Here is a 6,846-nt window from a genome sequence, read left to right as displayed (position 1 = left end):
GCTGGATCTCCCGCTGTCATCGCTAGATCGGTGTGTGTGACACCGATCTAGCGATGCGTTCGCTTGTAACCAGGGTAAACATCGGGTTACTAAGCGCAGGGCCGCTCTTAGTAACCCGATGTTTACCCTGGTTACCAGCGTAAATGTAAAAAAAAAAAACAGTACATACTTACATTCCGGTGTCCGTCAGGTCCCTTGCCGTATGCTTCCCGCACTGTGACTGCCGGCCGTAAAGTGAAAGCAGAGCACAGCGGTGACGTCACCGCTGTGCTGTGCTTTCACTTTACGGCCGGCAGTCAGTGAGTGCGGGAAGCAGACGGCAAGGGACAGACACCGGAATGTAAGTATGTACTGTTTGTTTTTTTTATGCTGGTAACCAGGGAAAACATCGGGTTACTAAGCGCGGTCCTGCGCTTAGTAACCCGATGTTTACCCTGGTTACCCGGGGACCTCGGCATCGTTGGTCGCTGGAGAGCTGACTGTGTGACAGCTCTCCAGCGACCACACTACGACTTACCTACGATCACGGCCAGGTCGTATCGCTGGTCGTGATCGTTCGTAAATCGTATAGTGTGACGGTACCCTTAGAAGAACCTTGAAACAGAAGTCAGTGCACAAATGGGCCTGCCAAAGCTTTGGCACTAGCGGTTTCTGGAGTTGGATCCTTGCATGGTCTCCTGGATTGGAAGACTTAGGGTACCGTCACACTATAACATTTCGATCGCTACGACGGTACGATTCGTGACGTTCCAGCGATATCGTTACGATATCGCTGTGTCTGACACGCAGCAGCGATCAGGGATCCTGCTGAGAATCGTACGTCGTAGCAGATCGTTTAGAACTTTCTTTCATCGCTGGATCTCCCGCTGTCATCGCTAGATCGGTGTGTGTGACACCGATCTAGCGATCTAGCGATGCGATCCAGCGATGCGTTCGCTTGTAACCAGGGTAAACATCGGGTAACTAAGCGCAGGACCGCGCTTAGTTACCCGATGTTTACCCTGGTTACAAGCGTTAAACTAAAAAAACAAACAGCACATACTTACATTCTGGTGTCCGTCAGGTCCCTTGCCGTCTGCTTCCAGCACTGTGACTGTCGGCCGTAAAGTGAAAGCAGAGCACAGCGGCTGTGCTTTCACTTTCACTTTACGGCCGGCAGTCACAGTGCGGGAAGCAGAGACTGCAAGGGACGTGACGGACACCAGATGTAAGTATGTGCTGTTTGTTTTTTTTTAGTTTTACACTTGTAACCAGGGTAAACATCGGGTAACTAAGCGCTGTCCTGCGCTTAGTTACCCGATGTTTACCCTGGTTACCCGGGGACCTCGGCATCGTTGGTCGCTGGAGAGCTGTCTGTGTGACAGCTCCCCAGCGACCACACTACGATTTACCTACGATCACGGCCAGGTCATATCGCTGGTCGTGATCATAGGTAAATCGTATAGTGTGACGGTACCCTTAAAAAAATTGAACTTTTCTCCTTCCTGAGACATCAAGCACTTTTTAGGTGGCATGTTAATTCTTGTTTTTGCTTTTAAGTGAAAGTTATCATGAGTAAACATGAGTAATCATGATCACATGCTTTAAAATATCTTTAAAGCAAGATCTTTGAGCTACCATTAATGTACAGATCGCGAATCCAAGTTGTACGAAAATGTAGTCATCCAGTTGAGCGGAGCAGCATGAAGACAGCCATATGTATCCAGGGTTTTCTTCCAATCAGAATCACCAATTGTAATGATTTTATTAAAAAACAAATGATTACCATAGTAAAATATCCCCTGAGGGTTTTATCAGAGTTGTTAAGGCAATGGGTGACATCAGTTCATTAGCCACATGTCTTATTAAAGTGAATGTACATTAAACCACAATGAGATAATTGGCAATGAAATATAGACTGTTTGCTCTCAATTTCGCAGAAAATAAATCTCAAAGGAATTATTAAGATATACAGTCAAACTGTGCTCTCATAGTCACTACAGTATCCACTGTGCTCTCTGGGATCCTCATTCAGTTTTTTTATAAAGTCAATAAATAAATAAAAAGTTTAAGAAAAAAAGGTAAATTTCAATGTCATACTGTACATAGGTCCATTGATTTTACAATATATTTTGTATTGTGCTTGGCGATTCTTTTTTTTAATGCACAACTCCAAATCCTTTCAATAAACAGAGTGAAATAGTTACTGTCATCTCAAAACAAATTGCACAACTCAATAATACAAGTACCGTATATCTAAGAAACCTTGTAATATATCTTATCAAAGCCACAGTGTCCCCTCCCCTCTGCCTCCTAAACGCATCATTCACTCTGATAAACTGCTAAAATATGCTTTCTAGTAAGTGTTTAATCTCACCCAAGTGCTGGATTCACACTTACACTGCTCAGTACTGCTGTACAAATGTCCTTCATGTTGTAGTGCTGCTCTAATCATGAACTACATGGAAAAAGGAGAGCAGGAAAACCTAATTTCTGTGTGTGTTGTGTATGTGAGGCATTATGGCAACTAGACTCCACCAACTAGCTCAGAGAGAATTGAAAACTAGGGATAGAGCCTGCAAAGTGGAAATACAGGATACAAGTCATATAATAAACAAAAATAAGGTGTCATATACGCACACCTAGGAAAAGCAAAGAAAGTCTCTGTGTACTGATCAACCAAGGGAATTAGAACAAGGTGAGTGGCGCTCACCTACAGAGGTTGTACTCACCATGAAGTTAACGTGGCAGCTCCCCTGGATTGCTGGTGCACCTATCACAGGCTCCCACTGCTGAAAACATGGAGCTGGATGAATGCAGGAAGGACAAAAAAAAGGAAAGTGGCATCTACTGGGTGCTGCAAGGTGAAGATAAGAAAAGTCCATGTAGGATAAAAATCTTTCATTTCCCACGCGTTTCAGGCCAGTCTCACACGTCCAGATAATTCCGGTACCGGAGAAATCGGTACCAGAGTTATCCGTGTCCGTGTGCTCACGTGGCACATCAGTGTGGCACACGTGCGGCAGCCGTGTGCCAAATGAGGACCACACGGACCGTGCAGGAGACAGCGCTACAGTTAAGCGCTTGATAAATCAAGGTTTTGTTGTTTTTTTTGTGTTAAAAATAAAGTTTGGGGTCACCTCCCGCCTCCCACCCCCCGTGCGCCCGCCTATGGGAGGTGGAGCCGCATATTCATCACTGTAATGAGCGGTACCACGTGACCGCTCACACAGGACAGGCTGCTGGTGCTGAGAGGAGACATCGCGGGAGCTGGGTGAGTATTTCACTGCAAGCGGGCGGGCGCACGGGGGGTGGGAGGTGGGAGGTGACCCCAAACTTTATTTTTAACAAAAAAAAACAAAAAACCTTGATTTATCATACCTTGTCTCCACTGTCTCCAGCGAACGCTGCTGGGGAAAGGAATGAATGCTGGCTTCAGCACCAAAAGCAGGGAACAGCGCTTAACTGTAGCGCTGTTTCTCCTGTGGGCGGTATGTGCACACGGAGGAGAGTGCGGGACGCTTTGCGGACCGTGCTGCCGGAGAAACGAGGACATGTCTCCGTGTTTTGCACATGGACACACGGTCCGTGAAAACACGCTGACATGTGCAGAGACACATTTATTTTGATTATCTACATGAGTCAGGGTCTCCGGTACATGAGGAAACTGTCACCACACGTACCGGAGCCACTGGCGTGTGAAACCGGCCTCAAGAACAGTCCGTCCTCTTCACCAGGTGACCTTTCTTATCTCCTCCTTGCAGCACCCAGTAAAGGCGGCTTTCCCTTTTTTTTACATTCTTATATATACAAACGACAACTTGTTCTGAAGTCACCAAAAAAAAAGAAGTTTGTATTTTTGGCCACCTACAACTTCCGCTAGTGAATACATACATCTTTACAAATATTTTTGGCATTTGTTTGCACAATCTACCTGAAAAAAAAAAACCATAAACTGTGCTAAAGGTGATGTAAAAAGGCCTTTAAATTATTACATTTATTTATCTTTTTGAAATCCTACTAGGTCTATTTAATAATATACAATAATGACCATAATTCGCAGAAATGTTTATTTGCCTTGCAGGTGAAAATGGGATGTCATCCAAGAGTGGTCCGATGTATTCCACGGACCCATAGGCTTGAATGGCCAAGTGTGATCCTATAATTGGATGTAACTCATGCATGTTGCGATTCGGTCCGAGGAAAAAAAATCGGACATGTGCACGGCCCCATAGAATAACAGAGTGCTGCCGTCAAAACCGATTTTTACTGTCATCTGCACAAGCTCTAATACTCATTAATAGCAGAGAAATCGGCAGCAAAAAAAGAAAGAACTGACATGCTGCAAATATACAGTAAGGAAAAAACAAGCAGTGTATGCAGTAGACTTCTCCTTCACTTTGCTGGTACTAGGATTTTCTTTTGTATTTGCAGAAAAACGCTACAAAAAGGGGGAAAAAAAAGCAACGTGTGCACATACCCTTATAATAAAGCTAGGCTCTTCTTTGTTTTTTAACGGTGACCACTAGTGATGAGCGCAAGTGATCGTTACTCGAGTGCTTGGATTTGCACCGGGTATCGCGGGAGCTCGAGGGACAAGTCCGAGCCCCCCCGTTAGACACCCACAAAACACGAGGGGATTTCCTGACATACACAACCAATACCTGCATGTTTTGTGGGTGTCTAACAGCCGCGGAAAATGCGGCCGCGGAGACTCGAAAATGTCACTGGAGCACCCGCGATACTCGGTGCAAGTAATGAGCGCTTGCACCCATCACTAGTGACCACCATAACAAAAAAATAAAATACTATTTTAAACATTTTTCAATTCAACATTCCCATATACGTCCAGGGCACGCATCAAAAATAAGGCTTCAAATAGCTACGGAATATGGTGGGGCTACATAAATAAAATTATTATTACGATATGCAGCATTAAAATGGAAAGAACGTTAACAAAAATAGTAGGAAACAAAAAATTAAAAAAAAAAATCATTACGTGTTAATTCAAAATCTTTTTTTTTTCAAAAGTGAAATTTTTCCTTTACCGCAGTATCGGCAAAGCTCAGATCTGCATATTCCAGTCAGTGACATAGTGTTTCCTAATGGCGACCTCTGCCCTGTCTTTTGCAAGTGCTGTAAGATTAGAAAAATCTGGCACCCGCGACACAATACCTTAGCGGACCCTGCACTTAGAATTAAGCTTTAAACCATAAGCCGTAATCTCTGTTTTTGCCCAGCAATGGCTGCATTTCCACAAAACGTCATCCTCACTAACAGATGTTGTCATTATACAGGCCAGAAAATCCAAACTATAGATGTAACTTGTAGACCTTCTCCCCCAGTCACAAGTTAACTGCGGGCAGCAAAATAGGGGGCTCAAAAGATAACTGGGAGGGATTACTCTCCACCTAAGCGGAATTCACTTACATTTTATAATTTCACTTATCTCCTTTTTTGCATATTCCTTTTTTTCTGTCCCTTTCTTCCCAGAACCATAACATTTTTTTTATTTTTCCATCGATATAGCCGTTTGAAGACTTTTTTGCGGGAAACATTGTGGTTTTGAATGTCACAATATGATGTAAAAAAACAGGAAAAAAGTTTCCATGTAGGGTGAAATAGTGCATGGCATGCATTATTTTAGATTTTACTGGTTAAAAAAAAATTAAAACATTGTATAAAAAATGTAATTTGTGTCACTATTTTTTTTAGATATTTTTTATTTTTTTGTCCATTGAGCTTAGGACCTGTTTCTTTTGAGTGGTGAGCTATTGTAGTGTAGGGTGCATATGATGTTCTGATCACTTTTTATAGCATTTAGGGAAAGGGGAGGGCAGCAAATGAAAAATTACAATTCTGACATTTTGATTTATGGCACTGTTTGGGTTAGATAATTTCATATTTTCATAGATTGTGTTTTATAGACACAAGAATGTTAAATATGTTTTAACTTTTTTATTTTTTTTTTATTTCTTCATTTTTGAATAGGGGGAGATTTAAGGTTTTATATTTTTGTAATATCTCATAAACATTTTTTTTGTTAATTTTTAGGTTATTTTTTAGTTCCACTATGGATCTTGAATCTGAAAACACTTCTATTTTATACAGCAATACTTCAGTGCTGAATATACTTGGGAAAATTGTCAAGATCCGCTGCTGGCAGCTCCCTTTGCAATTGCCGACCAATGACATCCTAGATGTGCTGGATGGGAGACAAATCCGCAGATGCTGCAGGTCATGGCACCAAAATTAGGCCTGGCATTGTCATGCTGAAAAATGGCTCCTGGGACACTTTGTTCTTTTCCAATGTTTTTATTTTCATTTTAGCAAGATAACAAGATTCAAGTTTGAAGGCATTGTTTGTCATTAGGTAACATATAACATATAATATTCCATATTATAATAGACATTTGACATATAATGGGTGTCTATAAGACTTTGTATTGTTTCATTAACAATTTTAAGCGTATAAAAAAAAAAAGTACTGAAAAAGTACATTCTAATATTTTCGTTTTCGTAACAAAACATGACTCATTTTTATAGGCATTTTTGCCGATATGTAACATAACATACCATATAATATTTTTATATTTAATCATTCTCTATAAAGCTTTATTTTGCTTCAATATCAATTTTGGGTATTATAAACGCTTTATATCACTTTGTAGATATACAGTAAAAATAAACTGAAATGTACAAAAATAAAGTAAACTTTATACAACAATTTTAAGGTACGTATATTAGATATATGACCCGTTGAAGCGCCAGCCAGGCGTGAAACGGCCGTCGTCCCGCTTTGCCGCACTCTCTGTACAGCACCCCCGGTCGTGAAGATGTACAGCACGATGTTTGAATAAAGATTCC

This window comes from Ranitomeya imitator, chromosome 3 (assembly GCF_032444005.1).
Source record: "Ranitomeya imitator isolate aRanImi1 chromosome 3, aRanImi1.pri, whole genome shotgun sequence".
NCBI lineage: Eukaryota > Metazoa > Chordata > Amphibia > Anura > Dendrobatidae > Ranitomeya > Ranitomeya imitator.
This window is presented reverse-complemented; position numbering follows the sequence as displayed.